Source organism: Lithobates pipiens, unplaced genomic scaffold, assembly GCF_037356315.1.
Source record: "Lithobates pipiens isolate NorthernLeopardFrog02 unplaced genomic scaffold, aLitPip1_a1.2 Scaffold_66, whole genome shotgun sequence".
Classification (NCBI taxonomy): domain Eukaryota; kingdom Metazoa; phylum Chordata; class Amphibia; order Anura; family Ranidae; genus Lithobates; species Lithobates pipiens.
Window position 1 is genome coordinate 180,201 of NW_027507888.1, and position 19,644 is coordinate 199,844.

Genomic DNA, 19,644 nt, shown 5'->3' on the forward strand with positions numbered 1-19,644 from the left:
ACACACAGGGATGGATGGATGGATGGAGACACACACACACAGGGATGGATGGATACACACACACACAGGGATGGATGGATGGATGGAGACACACACACACAGGGATGGATGGATGGAGACACACACACACAGGGATGGATGGATGGATGGAGACACACACACACAGGGATGGATGGATGGATGGACACACACACACACAGGGATGGATGGATGGATGGACACACACACACACAGGGATGGATGGACGGACACACAGGGATGGACGGACACACAGGGATGAACGGACACACAGGGATGGACGGACACACACACAGGGATGGACAGGCATGTCTCACCCTCGGCTTATACACGAGTCAATAAGTTTGCCAGTTTTTTTGGGGGTAAATTGGGGGCCTCGGCTTATATTCGGGTCGGCCTATACTCGAGTATATACGGTACAATGCCACCAAGGAGGAACAGGAAGTTAGAAATTCTAAGAAAAAACAAAAACCATTTAGAAGGGAAATCAGCTGATGGGTAACACGAGCTGCCTGTGAGAGAGGGGAGGGACCCGATGACGGCGCCCGTGTGAGCAGATGGGGGCGGTCCTGCTGATCAGCTGGAGCAGCGTGAGGGGAAAGGACGCTGAGCTCCATGAATGAAGCCGCCCGGACCGTCCTATCCCATCACTAAACAGACGGACTGTACACACGGGGGTGTACACCCTCGGGGTGTTAAGCGGGCAAAAGCGCTGTTCAGAGTCCGTCGACCCCCTCCCCCCCCCTCCTCGTATTGTCTCTGCTGACCTCGTACGAGACCTACAGTGGGCTAGTGCACAGCCAGGATCCAGGACCAGATGGAGTGATAATAAAACAGCGTCTGAAGAGATTCCTGGAGCACTGGCAAACACAGGGGAAGCACTGACTGATACTCCCTTGATGATCCCCTGGAGGCTGTATGGACAGAGGAACGAGATGGACTGAGGATTGAGGACACTATAAGAATATTTATAAGTAACCACCTCCTCCCCAGGTACTTTTTGAACCATTTATGCTGAATACATGTTAAACCTCATTTGAAATGTATTTGAACATTGCCTGTTGAATGCTCTGGGCGGCCCTAGATGAAAAGACTCAGTGTAAGGAGGAGGAGTGGAACAGAGCAAAACAGTGGAGGCTCAGGAAATTGATCCCACACATTTTTGAGAGGGCAGACCAGGATGTAATAGGAATAAGTGGAGCTTAAACATAAATGACTTATAAAACGACATATATCCACAAAAACGATGTATATGACTTGCATATGAAGTATATGGAATGATCGCCGGAAGGTTATGTGTGATAAGGTGTTGCCCTCTTTTTGGAGTCTTGTAAACTTCTTTTTAGAAGAGATCGCAGTAATAGCTCTCACTTAAAAACACAGAGAAAGTAGGCGGGGATCTGGGAGCCGGGCTCTCACCGCAGTGCAGGTGGCACAATCAAAGAAAGACTGAATAAAGAATTTTTTTTATTTTTTTCTCTTAACCCTGGGGAGGCAAAGGACAAAAGGTGGGAACATGAGGTGAAGAAATCAAAAGGCGAATGAATCAAAGGAGAGTCTTAACACAAGTACGATTCAGAAGTATATGAAGGAAATCAGTGTAAAAAGCCCCGGATTAGAAAAAAAGCAGCAGGGGGTAAAGGAGAAGAAGAGAGAAGTAGCTAAGTCAGCAGGGGCCCCGGGAGATAACTCAGGGGAGGAGTTGGACTCAGATTTGGAAGGCAAAATGAGGGGGCAGAGGGATATCGCTCAAATCCCCACAAAAGGTGAAATGCTGGAAATGTTCGCCAAACTAGAGAATACCATCAAAGTAGAAATTTCAAACGTCAGGACGGATATGGGCCATTTATTGAGGAGAGTGGAAGAAGCAGAGGAACTAACAGGTAAACAGGCCCATGAAATATTAGAACTGAAAACGCAAGTTGGGAAACTGCAAACGGACCAGCGGGACATTTTATATAAGCTGGAAGAACAAGAAAACCAAAACAGACGTCAAAACCTAAGGATTAGAGCATTGCCTGAACAACAAGGAGAAGATTTGGGGGTTAAGATGGGAAAAATATTTAACCCTATATTAGGAAGAGGGATAGGAGAGGATTTAAAGATTGAGCGGGTTTATAGGGTGAGGAAACCCCCAGGTCTGAGGGAAGAGGTCCCGAGAGACGTAATTATAAAATTTTGCCTCATTGAAGATAAAGCCAAGATATGGAGCAGGCTCAGAGGGCTGCCCCCGTTACAATATGAGGGAGTATCTTTACAGGTTTTCTCGGACTTATCGGCAGGAACATTGGCTCGGAGGAGACGTTTAAAACCGTTATTAGAACAAATGAAACTGGCGAATATCCGATATAGTTGGGGGTTTCCAGCGGCCCTATTGGTCCAGCGGGACGGAAGAACATTTAGATTAAAATTTCTAGACGAGTTGGAGGTCTTCTGTAATAATCTGGGGATCCCAGTACCAAAGATTTCTAAAGATCCCTAATGGACTTATATAAAGGACATTGATATTGGGAGTTGGATTTGGGGAAGGCTTATACGGTTGTTGATCTCCTTCTCTCTTTTTCCTTTTTTTCTTTTTTTTTTTTTCTTCTCTCTTCTTTTTCTTTGTGGAGGAGGGGGAGGGGGAGAGTGGGGAGGGGGGATGGTGGAAAGAGGGTGGCGGAGGGATCAGGTGGGGCCCCGGGACATCATACCAGGTCTGAGGGGGGACCCCCATTCTCCCAGGGGTGGGTGGGAGGGGGGGGGACCCTGACACGGGTGGCCGCGATCGGAGTCGCACCCTAGTGGGTAAAAATCTGCAGAATAGAGGGGGTCCTCAGCTGCAGAGTAGAGGTCGGGATTTGGCCAGGGGGGGAGGGCGGGGAGGGGGAGGAGGCTCCTTGCAGCACCAACTAAGGTAATATGTATTGAGATGAGGCAGAAAAGAAGACGGAAGTATTACATCTTATTGGAAAGCTATAGATGATAGAAGTAAACTTCCTGTCATATAATGTTAAGGGTCTGAATTCTCTGGTTAAGAGGCATAAATTATTGAAGGAATTACAGCAGTACAGAGCGGGGGTGGTGTTCCTGCAGGAGACCCACTTGTCGCAGGACACAAATATCAAATTATATTCAGATAGTTATCCAAATTGGTTATATGGGGACTCGCCTATAAAGAGAGCTAAGGGAGTCGCAATAGGGTTCGAGAAATGTATAAAGTTCACATTGCTTGATAGGATGACAGACCCTGAAGGCCGATACCTGTTTGTAAAAGGAAAATTAGGGGATAAGATTCTCACCCTAGCAAATGTATATTGCCCCAACAAGAATCCCATAAGTTATTTGAAAGCAGTTCTGGGGCAGTTAGAAGATTTTAAGGAAGGGGAGGTTGTCCTTGCAGGAGATTTCAACTTTTGTATGGATCCATCTAGGGATAGTACGTCCCAGGCTAGGGGACTAAATACGAAAGCATTGAAAATGATTAAACTATGGTTGAAACAACACCAGATGATGGATGTTTGGAGGCTGCAGCACGATAAAATAGAAGATTACACCTTTTTTTCCCCCGTGCATGGGACGTACTCCAGGTTGGATCACATACTGGTTGATCACAGGCTATTGGACCTAGTGATGGAAACCAAGATAGGAATAATTACATTATCAGACCATGCCCCGGTGTCAATGAAGATGAGGATGCTCGGAACGCAGAGGCAATCGTTCACGTGGCGATTGAACGAGAACCTTTTGCAGGATGAGAAAATTGCGGAGGCAGTACTAAAGGAAATTGAATTTTATTTCTCCGTTAACGACACAGCTGAAATTTCTGGTGCCTCTCTTTGGGAGGCACATAAAGTATATATTAGGGGCATCCTCATCTCCATGGGCACAAGAAAAAAAAAAGGAAAGACTTGAGAAAATAGAAAACTTAAGAGAAGAGGTATATAAATTAGAACAGGCCCATAAAAAATTAAGGCGGCAACAGCAGGAAGATCTCCACTTATTGGTGATTAAGAGGGATGAACTTAAAGATATGATGGAACAGGAATCAAAGAGGACATTGGACAGGAGAACTAGAGAGAGATACTATCTGGGAAATAAAATAAGTAGTCATCTAGCAAGACAGCTGAAAAGGAAGAGAGGGATTAATTTTATTGATAAAATACAAGACAAGAACGGGAAGATGACCCATACTACCAGGGAGATAGCCGAGGTGTTTAAACAATACTATGAAGCTCTGTATAATTTAGGACAAAAAGGGGCAAAAGATTTTAGAAAAAAAGACAAAATTAAAGAATTCCTGAATAAAGTGAAACTACCGAGCTTAGCAGAGAGTGATAGATGTGACTTAGATAGACCCATTACAGAAAAAGAGATCTTTAAGGCTCTGAAAGAAGCCGCCTTCGGCAAAAGTCCGGGACCAGACGGATTCACGATCTCGTATTTGAAAAAATATAAAGAGATCTTGGTCCCTAAGCTCTGCAAGTACATGAACGGCCTGGACAGAGATTTTGGGATGGAAGGGGAGGCCTTGCGGGCCTCAATCACGGTGCTGCTAAAGGAGGGGAAGGATAGCACGCTTTGCTCTAGTTACAGACCGATAGCCTTATTAAACGCGGATACCAAACTATTCGCCAAGGTCTTAGCATCTAGGCTGAAGGAAAGGATGACCGAACTGGTTCATCCGGAGCAGGTCGGATTCATCCCTGAGAGAGAAGGTAGGGACAACGGAGTGTGTTCGTTGCTCCTGCTACAGGCCTTAAAAATGAGTGGGTCCCCAGGACTATTCCTGTCGATAGATGCGGAGAAGGCATTCGACAGGGTAGACTGGGGACTCATGTTTGAAACGCTGGAAGTGCTGGGCCTTGGACCAAGAATGATCCAATGGATCAAGGTGTTATACAATCATCCTCAGGCATCTGTAAAAGTGAATGGGATGTCATCCTCCCAATTCCAAATGGAGAATGGAACAAGACAGGGGTGCCCTTTGTCACCCCTTCTTTTTGTACTGTCCTTGGAACCGTTATTGGCCTCCATCCGAGATAACCCAGACATAAAAGGGATTAAAGTAGGTGAGGAAGAGCACAAACTCGCAGCATATGCGGACAATGTGCTGTTCTACATCTCCAACCCAAGGATCACGATTCCGAACTTGCTGAGGTTGTTGGAAAAATACGGGGAAATCTCGAATTTAAAAATAAACCTCAGCAAGTCCGAAGTTCTAAATATTAATATCAAGGGAAAGGAAAAGGCAAGACTCACCGAGGAATTCCGATTTCCTTGGCGAAAGGAGATTAAATATTTGGGAGTTCTCCTCGCCGATACCATTAAGAAAATCTATGTTAACAATTATATTCCATTACTAGAGGAAATTAAGAGAGAAATAAAAAAATTTTCAACATGCCACCTCTCCTGGTTTGGGCGAATCAACGCGGTCAAAATGGTTCTGGCCCCAAAGATTCTATATAAGTTTCAAATGCTGCCCATTTCTCTCCCCCTAGCTTTCTTTAGGACATTAAAAGGGCTAATCTCAAGGTATATTTGGCAACATAAAAAACCAAGAATTGCTTATGCGGTTCTGAGCAGGGAAAAAAAAAAGGGGGGCCTTGCAGTCCCGGATTTTAAAAAATATTACAATGCGGTGGTTCTTACACGAGTGGTGGAATGGGGGAAAGAGGCAAATAATAAAAGGTGGGTAAGGGTAGAAAAGGCGATGAGCCAAGCACAGTTAGGACGGATAATTTGGAATCCCCCCCAGTATAGGTCAGTAGGAGTAAACACACATGAAATAACACGTAATGCACTTAAGTTATGGGATCGAATTCACGCACATAATAAATGGAGTTACAACTCACCTTTGATTTACTTAAAAGACAACGACTATTTTATACCTGGGAAACAAGAGGTGGGGGGTATAATTGGATAATAAAAAGTAATGCACAGGTAAAAGATATTATTTACAGAGGTAAAATTAACACGTTTGAAGTACTTAGGAAGGACAGGGAACTTATGCGGATTGATGCATGGAGGTATCTTCAGTTAAGCCACTTTATTACAAAACTCCCCCATCCAATTCGGAGTGAGGAAGAATATAGGCCTTTTGAGCGGCTGTGTCTGAGAGACAAATCAAAAAATAATATAGCTCGAATTTATAAAATTCTATTAGGGGGGGAAGGACTGGAGGGCCCGCCCTATATTAAAAAATGGGAGAGAGAGTTGGGGACTCGTTGCAGCACTCAGACCATGGAGAAAATAATGAAATTAACTCATAGCGCGACGGCAGATAATAAGATGACAGAGTTGAACTATAAGTGTCTCGCAAGGTGGTACGCGACCCCAGACAAAGTGAGTAGATATGTAGTTGCACAATCCCCAGAGTGTTGGCGGGGGTGTAAGATAACAGGAACTATGGCTCACATCTGGTGGGATTGCCCGATTATTAAAAAATATTGGAAGGAGGTGTTGGAGTTAATAAAGGTTGTAACGAATAAACACATAATTGAGGATCCTTGGACTGTTTTGTTTCACGGGACCGAAGGCCCGGTGAGGCAATATAAGTCCTCTATAATCCCCATACTGCTCAGTGCCGCTAAAAGTTTCATTCCAAAAAAATGGCGGGAGCCGGATAGCCCTAAAATACGGGACTGGATACTCCGGGTAAATGAAATACAGAACATGGAGTGCCCAGCGGAAGAGGGGGAGGAAATTGTATCCGGAGAAGGGCGTACGGGCAAATGGGTATCTTGGAAAGAATTCAAAAATTCCTGGAGGTATGTAGAGGAAATTATAAAATAAAGCCGGGATAGATATACATAGGGTTGGTGATGGTGGATACAACTCTGAACCCACTGCAAGGAAGGGAGGGGGGGGGGGGGTGGGAGGAGGGAGAAGAAATGTTAAGCATATTTGGTTGTAAAAAGATATTAAGAAAAGATTGAGTTTGTGATCGATTGTATTGTTTTTTGACTTTTGTTTTTTGTATACTCTATTTTGTAAAGGAAAAGAAAAAGGAATTAAATAAAGAATTAAAAAAAAAAAAAGAAGGGAAATCGAAGGGGGAAAAAAAAAAAAAGTGTAAGTGACCAACAATGCACTAGCTTAAAGGAACCTATTTAGGAAAAAAAAACAAACAAAAAAAAACAAACCTTTACAACCTCTTTAAATCCCTTTACAAACATGTCAAAATGGACTTGCTCCTTGCAACATTCACTGGCAGGATCAAAAACATAAAATAATAAAGAGAAGGACATGACTGATTGTAAATAACTCTCTACAGTGATTTGATCTAGTACATGAGCAATTTTGCCTCTACAGTACTTGCACACTTTCAAAGTAGTATTGCCATAGTTTTCCAATTATAGAATCCCACAGAGGACCATCTGTCACAAAAGGGAACCTGTGCGACACACCCTCTCCCTCCTGTACAACCTATTGAGTAGTCAGGAGGAGGAGTCGACCCCCACCATTTATCCACAAATGGGAGAGGGACTTAGGCATCATATTTAAGGTACTCTATGCAGTTGCATAGAGTACCTTCATCCGATTCATGCTATGGTTGCCCGGTATGGTGGTGGTAAACACCTGCCCTCCACTCTGGCAAGGCTGATGAGGGTCCTGCAACAGTAGATTAAGGCTGAACTTTCAGACACAGAGCTTCGGGCTGGACCTATTTAGACTTTGCTCTCATTTACGGCGGAAGCTGCTTGATGTCTGGACACCAGGTAGGTATAAAGCTAATTTTCTTCTTAAGGGCTCAGTGCAGATGCAGTGGCCACATCCATGGCTTGTCTTCACTCAATGCCATCAATGATGGTGGTGGCTCTTTTCCATGCAGAGAACTAGCTGGTTGTTTGCTGGCATAATTGCATTTAGGGCTGCAACTAACGGACATTTTCATAATTCATTAGTTAGCCGATTGTTTTGATTAAATCAGATAAAATAAAAATTAAAAATATAAAAAATAAAACACACGACGACCTGCAATACTATTCTGCAGATTTTCAGACAGGACTACTAATATAATGCATGACAGAGTCCCTTGTCATATACAGGTATCCTGCCGTGTCTATTTCACCTGGGGCCACCAATGACGGGGCACCCTATTCCACCCGGGACCACCAATGGGGCACCATTTGCTCCCACCCCCCCCGAACACCAATGGAGCACTATTTGCCCCCCCCCCCACTCCCCAGAACACCAATGATGGGCAGCACGTCTCCCCTTGGTGCTCAGTGATGGGCAGCACGTCTCCCCTTGGTGGTCAATGAGGATTCACTATTGAGTTGGCCCACCCTTTTGCAGCTACAACAGCTTCAATTCTTCTGGGCAGGCTGACCACAAGGTTTAGGTGTGTGTCTTTGGGAATGTTTGACCATTCTTCCAGGAAGAGCATTTGTGAAGTCAGGCACTGATGTGGACGAGTAGGCTTGGCTCGGGATTCTCTGCTCTAATTCATCCCAAAGGTGTTCTATTGGGTTGAGGTCAAGAATCTGTCCAGCCCAGTAAAGCTCCTCCACCCCAAACTCGCTCATCCATGTCTTTTATGGATTATGCTTTGTACACTGGTGCACAGTCATGTTGGAACAGAAAGGGGCCTTCCTCAAACTTCCCACAAAGTTGAGAGCATGAAATTGTCCAACATTTCTTGGTATGCTGACACCTTAAGTGTTGCCTTCACTGGAATTTAGGGGCCAAGCCCAACCCCTGAAAAACAACACCACACCATAATCCCCCCTCCACCAAGTGATTTGGACCAGTGCACAAAGCAAGATCCATAAAGACATGGATGAGCGTGTTTGGGGTGGAGGAACGTGACTGGAATGCAGAGTCCTGACCTCAACCCAATAGAATACCTTTGGGGTGAAATAGAGTGAAGGCTGCGAGATGGGCCTTTCTCGTCCAACATCAGTGCCTGACCTCACAAATGTACTATTGGAAGAATGGTCAAATATTCCCATAGACACTCTCCTAAACCTTGTAGACAGCCTTCCCAGAATAGTTGAAGCTGTTAGAACTGCAAAGAGTGTGCCAACTAAATATTGAACCCTATGGACGAAGACTGATATTCCATTAAAGTTTGTGTGTAAAGGCAGGTGTCCCAATACTTTTGACAATATAGTGTATGTGTAAGGGGGCACTCTGCCACACTCTGATGCAAGGGGGCGATACTCTGCTATAAAGTGGGACTCTGATGTAAGGTGTTGTGGGTGATGCAATGGGCTTTGGGGAGATTCGATGTTCTGGGGAGATGCGTTTGGGCGATGGGATTCGATGTGTTGGGGCGAAGCGATTCGATGTGCTGATGTGATTCGATGTGATGCGATGTGCTGCGATGTGCTGGGGCGATGTGATGTGATGTGCTGGGGCGATGCGATGTGATGTGCTGGGGGCGATTTGAAGTTCTGGGGATATGTGATGCGATTGGGCGATGGGATTCTAGGTGTTGGGGTGAAGCGATTCGATGTGCTGATGCAATTCGATGTGTTGGGGGTGATGCAATGTGCTTTGGGCGTTGCGATGTGCTGGGGGTGATTCGATGTTCGTGGGAGATGTGATTCGATGTGTTGGGGGAGATGCAATTTGATGTGCTGAGGGTGATGCGATTCGATGTGCTGTGGGAGATGCGATCCTATGTGCTGGGAGCAATGTGGTGCGATGTGCTGGGGGCGATGCGATGTTCTGGGGGGTTGCAATTTGATGTGATGTGCTGGGGGCGATGCGATTCGATGTGTTGCGGGTGATGTAATGTACTTTGGGAGATGCGATATGCTGGGGGTGATTCGATGTGCTGGGGAGATGTGATTCGATGTGCTGGGGGAGATGCTGGGGGAGATGCGATTCGATGTGCTGGGGGAGATGCGATTCGATGTGATGCCAAGTGCTGGGGGGCGATGCGATGTGATGTGCTGGGGGCGATTTGAAGTTCTGGGGATATGTGATGCGATTGGGCGATGGGATTCTAGGTGTTGGGGTGAAGCCATTCGATGTGCTGATGCAATTCGATGTGTTGGGGGTGATGCAATGTGCTTTGGGCGATGCGCTGGGGGTGATTCGATGTTCGTGGGAGATGTGATTCGATGTGTTGGGGGAGATGCAATTCGATGTGCTGAGGGTGATGCGATTCGATGTGCTGTGGGAGATGCGATCCTATGTGCTGGGAGCAATGTGGTGCGATGTGCTGGGGGCGATGCGATGTGCTGGGGGGTTGCAATTTGATGTGATGTGCTGGGAGCGATGCGATTCGATGTGTTGCGGGTGATGTAATGTACTTTGGGAGATGCGATATGCTGGGGGTGATTCGATGTGCTGGGGAGATGTGATTCGATGTGCTGGGGGAGATGCTGGGGGAGATGCGATTCGATGTGCTGGGGGAGATGCAATTCGATGTGATGCCAAGTGCTGGGGGGCGATGTGATGTGATGTGCTGGGGGCGATTCGATGTTCTGGGGAGATGTGATGCGATTGGGCAATGGGATTCGAGGTGTTGGGGTGAAGCGATTCGATGTGCTGATGCGATTCGATGTGTTGGGGGTGATGCAATGTGCTTTGGGCGATGCAATGTGCTTTGGGCGATGCGTTGTGCTGGGGGAGTTGCGATTCGATGTGCTGGGGGAGATGCGATTCTATGTGCTGGGGGAGATGCGATTCTATGTGCTGGGGGCAATGTGATGTAATATGCTGGGGGCGATGCGATGTGCTGGGGCGATGTGATTTGATGTGATGTGCTGTGGGCGATGCGATTCGATGTGTTGCGGGTGATGCAATGTGCTTTGGGGAGAGTCGATGTTCTGGGGAGATGCGATGTGTTGGGGCGAAGCGATTCGATGTGCTGATGCGATTCGATGTTTTGGGGGTGATGCAATGTGCTTTGGGCGATGCGATGTGCTGGGGAGATGCGATTCGATGTGCTGGGGCCAATGTGATGTGCTGGGGCGATTCGATGTGCTGGGGTGATGCAATGTGCTGGGGGTTATGCGATTCGATGTTCTGGGGAGATGCGATTCGATGTGCTGGGGCGATGCGATGTGCTTGGGTGATGTGTTTCGATGCGATGTGGTGGGGCAAAGCGATTTGATGTGCTGATGTGATTCGATGTGTTGGGGGTGATGCAATGTGCTTTGGGCGATTTGATGCGCTGGGGGAGATACAATGTGCTGGGGAGATGCAAATCGATTTGCTGAGGAGATGTGATGTGCTGGGGCTATGCGATTCGATGTGCTGATGCAATTTGAAGTGTTGGGGGTGATACAATGTGCTGGGGTGATGCGATTCAATGTTCTGGGTGAGATGCAATTCGATGTGCTGGGGCGATTCAATGCGATGTGCTTGGGTGATGCGATTCGATGCGATGGGTGATGCGATTTGATGTGCTGGGGCGATGTGATGTGCTTGGGCAATGCGTTTTGATGCTTTGTGGTGGGGCAAAGCGATTTGATTTGCTGATGCGATTCGATGTGCTGGGAGATGCGATTCGATTTGCTGGGGCGATGCGATGTGCTGGGGCGATGCGATTCGACGTGATGATGCAATTCGAAGTGTTGGGGGTGATGCAATGTGCTGGGGTGATGTGATTCGATGTTCTGGGGGAGATGCGATTCGATGTGCTGGGGCGATTCAATGCGATGTACTTGGGTGATGTGATTCGATGCGATGTTTTGGGGGCGGCGCGATTCGATGTTCTGATGCGATTTGATGTGTTGGGGTGATGCAATGTGCTTTGGGCGATGCAATTTGCTGGGGGCGATTCAATGTGCTGGGGGAGATGCGATTCGATGTTCTGGGGAGATGCGATTCGATGTGCTTTGGGCATTTCGATGCGCTGGGGGTGATGCAATGTGCTGGGGGAGATGCAATGTGATGGGGGAGATGCGATTCGATTTGCTGGGGCGATGGAGATGTGCTGGGGTGATGCGATTCGATGTACTGATACAATTCGACGTGTTGGGGGTGATGCAATGTGCTGGGGGTGATGCGATTCGATGTTCTGGGGGAGATGCAATGCGATGTGCTTGGGTGTTGCGATTTGATGTTCTGGGAGAGATGCGATTCAATGTGCTGGGGCGATTCAATGCGATGTGCTTGGGTGATGCGATTTGATGCGATCTGTTGGAGGCGACGCGATTCGATGTTCTGATGCGATTTAATGTGTCGGGGTGATGCAATGTGCTTTGGGGGATGCGATGAGAAGTGTTGGGGGAGATTCGATTCAATGTGCTGGGGGCGTTGTGATGCAATGTGCTGGGGCGATGCGATTTTACGGGGAGGGGGGTGATGCGATGTGCTGGGGGAATATTTTCTTATTTTTAACCCGATTATCTATGTAACATAGAGAAAGTTGTTTGTGCAAATAGTTGTAAATAAGCAGTTTTTTTAAATACTCCCACCATCCCATCTAAGGCCCCATTCACACATGCGGACATTATGTGCGTATTTCATCCATCCGTTTGCGGATGAAGTACGGACATACATGCATTCCTATGGGATAGCGGGAGTCGGCGGATGAACATCCGCAAACACCCGATATCGTCCGCCTCCGCAATTGTCCGATTCTGCAGACGGAGGAAAATCCTATTTTTCTATCCGTCTGCAGAGCGGATCGGATGAACACGGACAGACGATCCCCCATAGAGGAGAGCGGAGAGCTGACAGGGCGGTCCATGCACAGTGTACTGGGACCGCCCTGTTATCCTCCGGCTCAGCGGGGACAACAGAGCGATCCCCGCTGAGCAAGCGGATCATTACTGATCCATCCCGTGTGAAAGGGGCCTAACACCAAAACACAAGCACAATTTTTCAAAATTAATATGCACAGTTTGAACTTCATAAAGTCGTCTTCAATACGTCTAGATTCATAAATGAATTGTGTTGCTGACATTATTATTTTTTTAATTATTTTTTTTTTCTTTTTAAATGAAAAGCTGTACAGAAAAAAGTATCAGCTGAGTGTAGATATGTGTGTGTGTGTATATGTACAGAACACGATATATATATATAGTGTGTGTGTGTGTTTCTTGAATAATATTTCTTGTACATGCAGTATATTTACTAGTTCCTGGAGGGAGGAGGGGTTTGCATAGATATGGGTGGCAACTTCCTCTAACACTGCCGTTGCCATGGAAACCTGACCTGAACTTATTACACTGTTTGTGCAGCATTGAGCATGTGCGAGATCTGCAAGGCTGAAATCCAGGAAGAAATACGGTCTGGCTTCAGATGCCCACACTTAAGATGGCCACAGTCTGCTGCTAGTTTATAAACTTTCAAAATGCTGTAATAACCTAACAAAACGGACCTTAGTTTACAGACCAACTTTACTGAATACATTAAGCTTGTGTATTATAGGGGTATTTTTATTTAAAAAGTGTAATTTTGGCCTGAGCACCACTTTAACCACTTGCTTACTGGGCACTTAAACCCCCCTCCTGCCCAGACCAATTTTCAGCTTTCAGCGCTGATGCACTTTGAATGACAATTGCGCGGTCATACAACACTGTACCCAAATGGAATTTTTATCATTTTTTTCCCACAAATAGAGCTTTCTTTTGGTGGTATTTAATTACAGCTGGGAGTTTTATTTTTTGCTAAACAAACAAAAAAAGATGCAAAAAAATAAAAAAATCATGTTTAATAGTTTGTTATAAAATTTTGCAAACAGGTCATTTTTCTCCTTCATTGAAGTGCACTGATGAGGCGGCACTGGTGGGCACTGATAGGCATAGTTAAGGCGACACTAATAGGCACAGATAAAGTGGCACCGATAGGCACAGATAAAGTGGCACCGATAGGCACAGATAAAATGGCACCGATAGGCACAGATAAGGCAGTACTGATGGGCACAGATAAGGCGGCACTGATGGGCAAAGATGGACACAGATAAGATGGCACGGATGGGTGGCACTAATAGGTACCACTGATAGATGGGTCTGATGGGCACTGATAGGTGGCACTGATAGGTGGCTCTGATAGGTGGCATTGCTGGGCACTGATGTGCGGCACTGATGGGCACTGGTAGATGACACTGATGGGCACGGATATGTGGCACTGGGGTGCAGCACCGTTGTTGAGGCAGATTGTGGGCACTGATGGGTGGCACTGTGGGCACTGATGTGTGGCACAGTGGGCACTGATGTGTGGCACTGTGGGCACTGCTGGGTGGCACTGTGGGCACTACTGGGTGGCACTATGGGCACTGCTGGGTGGCACTGATGGAGGGCCCCTTTTTTTATTACAGAGGTGGCACTGGCAGGGGGCAGGTGGGTACTGGTAAGCTGGCCGTGATCGGGACTGATGTCCCAATCACGGCCACCGGCGATTGTATCACATGATCAGCTGTCATTGGCTGATCACGTGGTAAGGGGTCGGGATCGACCCCTTGCTCGGATCCGTGATCAGGCGAGTCTTGTAGACTCGCCGATCACAGAGCACGCCGCGTGTGCCCCTCAGGCTGCTCGTGCACGGGACAACGTCAATAGACGTTGTCCCAGCAAAGGAGGTCCACGCTGTAGCCGTCATTTGGCTATAGCGCGGGTCTCTACTGGTTAAACTGAGCCGCAGATCTAAACCATTGTGCAGAAACTCCAAAACTACTGAGGTGGACGGAGTGGTGGGGTCCCACTGCTTACTTTCTGAAAATTTTTTAAATGTATTCCATATTTTAGAATAGTTAAAGTTCGTGGAAGGTTTCCTAGCCTTTAGGAGAGTAGAAATCACCCCCACTGAGAATCCTAATGACTGGAAATTCTGCCGCTCAAGATCCAAAGCTGTAGATTCAGTTTGTGAGGAGCTGGGTGCACCAATTTCCCCTGTGAGAGAAGCTGCGGGAACACTGGGATCTTGAACGGCGGGGCATACGCTGAGGTTCACTGCCCAAGGGAACCACGGCCTCTTCGGCCAGTACGGCAGAATAGCTATCACTCTGACTGGCTCCATCGATAATCTGATTAAAAACTTTGCGATAAAGGGTCTGGGGGGAAACGCATATGCGGTCTCGCATCGCCACAGACTCGAGAGGGCATCTACTGCTTCTGCACGGGGATGAGGCAGATGGGATGGAAATCTCAGCAGCTTCGCATTCATTGGAGAAGCAAAGAGATCTATTTCTGGTGGCTTCTGCAGACTCATGATCCAACTGAAGTCTGATGGGTGCACTGCCCACTCGTTGCTGTCTGGAAAACAACGTGATAGGCGATCCGCCTGCTGATTCAAACGGCCCGGAAGGTAAACTGCCTTTAAATCCAACAAATTTATTTCCGCCCATAACATAATGGGCTCTACTTCCTTTAATAATGTGATGCTGTGCGTTCACCCCTGCCGTTATATATATGAAACTGCTGCTCTGTTGTCTAGCCACACTAGCACTTGTTTCTGCCGTAGATGTTCTTTTAGACTCAGCAGAGCTAAGTACACTGCTCGCAGCTCTAAGACGTTGGAGACTACTACGTCCCATTTCCCTTGCACTGCCAGGTGATCTTAGTGTGCTCCCCACCCTTTCGAACTTGCCTCGGTGGTAAGAATGGTCCAGGAAGGGCATTGCAGGAGCCGAGGCTTTGAAATGAGGTCTTCCTTCGACCCCCAGAGGAGACTTCTCTTTATAGAAGTTGAAATTGATATTCTCTGACATAGGGACTTCTTCCTCCACTGCGTCAAAAAGCCCCATTGAAAAGTCCTCAGATGCCAATGAGCCCAAGGTAACATTGGAAGGCAAGCCGCCATGGTCCCGATTAAACTCAAGCAATTCGAGGCTGACAGGTGAGAGAGAGATCTGACGTGGACCATCTTCTGAACAATCGCCTTCACCTTCTGGGGAGGGAGGCGCACTGTACCAGCCTTGGTGTTGAATAGAGCACCCAGGTAAATCATCACCTGAGTTGGGGTTAGGAGGCTCTTCTCTGTATTTACTAACCACCCAAACTCTCTCAGAGTCCTCAGAAGAATCTCCTTGTGGTCCCGTAGCTGGGCTTGATCGGACGCTAGCAGTAGAATGTCATCCAAAAAGTGAAAGACTCGAAGGTGCCAGGGCTAAAATTAGAACTTTTGAGAATATCCTTGGTGATGTGCATAGGCCAAAAGGCAGGCATTGAAACTGGAGATGTGTTGAGCCTATTGCCACTCTCAAAAATCTTTGGAACGCTGGTAACACGGGAACATGGAAATAAGCATCTTGCGAGTCTACCTATACCATCCAGAGGAGAATAGAATCCCATGAATCTCTTGGAGGGAGGGACCGGTAAAACTGCCTGTTGTACTACAAGAAGCTGGAGATATTTCTGCAGAGCTTCCGCTTTCTGCTGTGAAGTTGGACTTTTTGTTAGAACTAACGAGTCCTGTGGGGGCACATCTTGGAAGGTCCAAAAATGGGTAAAACGGACTGTAGAAACCACCCACGGATCTTCGCAACGACTGCCCGATACCTCCGCAAACCTCTTCAACCTGGCTGCAGTGGCCTTTTGTCAAATGGACTTTGTCCCCTCCTGATTATTGGAGAGGCTTCTCTATTTGCCTTTAGAAACGTGGCCTGAGTACTCCTCCAATTCTTTTTGGGGTCTCTGCCTTGTCTAAAGTTGGAGAAATTCCTATTCCTGGAAGCTTGGAATTTTGTTGATACTACATGTGAATGCCTCACCCTTCTATCCTGGGGAAGTAGCCCCAACTTCCCTCCTGTCACTAATCCATAAAAGACATGGATGAGCGAGTTTGGGATGGAGGAGCTTTACTGGGCTAGACAGATTCTTGACCTCAACCCAATAGAACACCTTTGGGATGAATTAGAGCAGAGAATCCCGAGCCAAGCCTACTCGTCCACATCAGTGCCTGACTTCACAAATGCTCTCCCTGGAAGAATGGTCAAACATTCCCAAAGACACACACCTAAACCTTGTGGTCAGCCTGCCCAGAAGAATTGAAGCTGTTGTAGCTGCAAAAGGGTGGGCCAACTCAATAGTGAATCCTCATTGACCACCAAGGGGAGACGTGCTGCCCACCATTGACCACCAAGGGGAGACATGCTGCCCATCATTGACCACCAAGGGGAGACGTGCTGCCCATCATTGACCACCAAGGGGAGACTTGCTGCCTATCATTGACCACCAAGGGGAGACGTGCTGCCCATCATTGACCACCAAGGGGAGACATGCTGCCCATTGACCACCAAGGGGAGACATGCTGCCCATCATTGACCACCAAGGGGAGACATGCTGCCCATTGACCACCAAGGGGAGACATGCTGCCCATTGACCACCAATGGGATGAACGTGCCCTGGAGTTAAAGGCTAAATGCATCTTTAAAGAAAAATAAATGTATAAAATGAAGAAAAAATGTGTACCCTTCACTTACTTTAGATCGAACAGCAGCCCAGCCATACTGGATCATTCCAGTCAGAAGGAAGAAAGAAATGACTGCAGATCCAGAACTTCCGATTGCCTTTTATATTGTTTCACACAGATAACACCAAAGACACCAAACTATGGTCATGTGGACGCATTTCACACATACATCTTGTGCTCATTCCAGTCATCTGCAACGAGATATTGGTAACAATAAAAAACACAAGGAGGATGATATGGGGCTTTAGGCCCCATCTAAAAAATAAAGCATTCAGCAGTGAAAATATACATCATTTTCACATTAAACAATATGGTTCTAATGCTAACTAATAACCGTACTAAAGCCTAACAAAAAAATAAAAATAAATCAATTATGTGCATTGTGTCTGAATACTGCTCTGTTGCTCCTTCCCTTCCGTTCACCCCAGGTGCTTGTATTTGTCATCACCTCGGACGGACGAGAAGAGAGGAGGGACCGGCGGAGAGGAGCGCATCACGAGAGGTCTGTGTACAGCAGCTTCCCGCACTACTCTGCATGTAGGAAGGAAAGTGCAGCAGCAGCTTGTATGCTGTCCTGTGCTTAAGTGTATACCACATGCGGCTATTAGAAAGTTGCTGCACAGCTTCCCACCCCCCACAGTGTCCCCCTGTAATACCCCCCCCAGTGTCCCCCTGTGCCCTCCACCCCCCCGCTGTGTCCCTCTGTAACACCCCCCACAGTGTCCCCCTGTGTCCTCCACCCCCCACATTGACCCCCTGTAACACCCATCCACAGCGTCCCCTTGTGCCACCTCCACACAGTGTCCCCCTGTGCCCTCCACCCCCCCCCGTGTCCCCCTGTGCCCTTTACCTCCCCACAGTGTCCCCCCTCTAACACCCCCCACAGTGTCCCCCCGTGCCCTCCACCCCCCCACAGTGACCCCCTGTAACACTCCCCCAACAGTGACCCCCTGTGCCACCTCCCCACAGTGTCCCCTTGTACCCTCCACCCCCCCCCCCCCATAGTGACCCCCTGTAACACCCCCCACAGTGACCCCTTTAACACCCCCACAGTGTCCCCTTGTACCCTCCACCCCCCCCCACAGTGACCCACTGTAACACCCACCCACAGTGTCCCCTGTAACACCCCCCACAGTGACCCCTTTAACACCCCCCACAGTGTCCCCTTGTGCCCTCCACCCCCCCACAGTGACCCCCTGTAACACTCCCCCAACAGTGACCCCCCTGTGCCACCTCCCCACAGTGTCCCTCCCCACAATGTCCCCTTGTACCCTCCACCTCCCCACAGTGTCCCTCCCCACAGTGTCCCCTTGTACCCTCCACCCCCCACAGTGACCCCCTGTAACACCCACCCACAGTGTCCCCCTGTAACACCTCCCCACAGGGTGCCCTCCACCCCCCCATAGTGTCCCCCCTGTGTCCTCCACCCCCCACAGTGACCCCCTGTAACACCCACCCACAGCGTCCCCTTGTGCCACCTCCACACAGTGTCCCCCTGTGCCCTCCACCCCCCCACAGTGTCCCCCTGTGCCCTTTACCTCCCCACAGTGTCCCCCTGTAACACCCCCCACAGTGACCCCCTTTAACACCCCCCCACAGTGTCCCCCTGTGCCCTCCACCTCCCCACAGTGTCCCCTTGTACCCTCCACCCCCCACAGTGACCCCCTGTAACACCTCCCCACAGGGTGCCCTCCACCCCCCCACAGTCCCCCTGTGTCCTCCACCCCCCACAGTGACCCCCTGTAACACCCACCCACAGCGTCCCCTTGTGCCACCTCCCCACAGTGTCCCCCTGTGCCATCCACCCCCCTCCCCCAAACAGTATCTCCCTGTAACACCCACCCACAGTGTCCCCCTGTGCCCTCCACCAACCTTTCCCCCTGATGGCTACCCTGGGAGACACTGTGCTGAGTCCAGAGGATCCCAGTGCTCTACTGTGTGCCCTGTGTTTTGGTTTGTGCCCTGCTATTTGCCCTACTGCGTGCCCCATGGCCTTTGATGTGCCCTGCTGTGTACCCCCTGATGTGCTCTGCTGTGTGCCCCTTGCCCTGTGATGTGTCCTGTGCCTTGTGATGTGCCCTATGTGCCCCATGCCCTGCTGTGTACCACCTGTTGTGCTCTACTGTGTGCCCTGTGATGTGCTCTACTGTGTGCGCTATGCCCTGGGATGTGTGCCTCATGCCCTGTGGTGTGCCCTGATGTGTACCGCCTAATGTGTCCTGTTCCCAAGGATGTGCCCTGGGATGTGCCCTACTGTGTGCCCTGTGCTCTGCTGTGTGCCCTACTATGTGCCACATGCCCAGTGATGTGCGGCATCCCCTGCTC

At 48.4% G+C, this 19,644-nt stretch overlaps 1 long non-coding RNA gene across 1 annotated transcript in view; it reads left to right on the forward strand.

The window, feature by feature from the left end:
- Positions 1-547: 547 nt before the first annotated feature.
- The window catches only part of LOC143958943 (uncharacterized), a 60,916-nt gene continuing 41,819 nt past the window's right edge, over positions 548-19,644 (forward strand). Inside the window, exon 1 of the long non-coding RNA XR_013270151.1 lies at positions 548-1,011. This is a non-coding gene — a long non-coding RNA (uncharacterized LOC143958943). The remainder of the gene's footprint in view (positions 1,012-19,644) is intronic.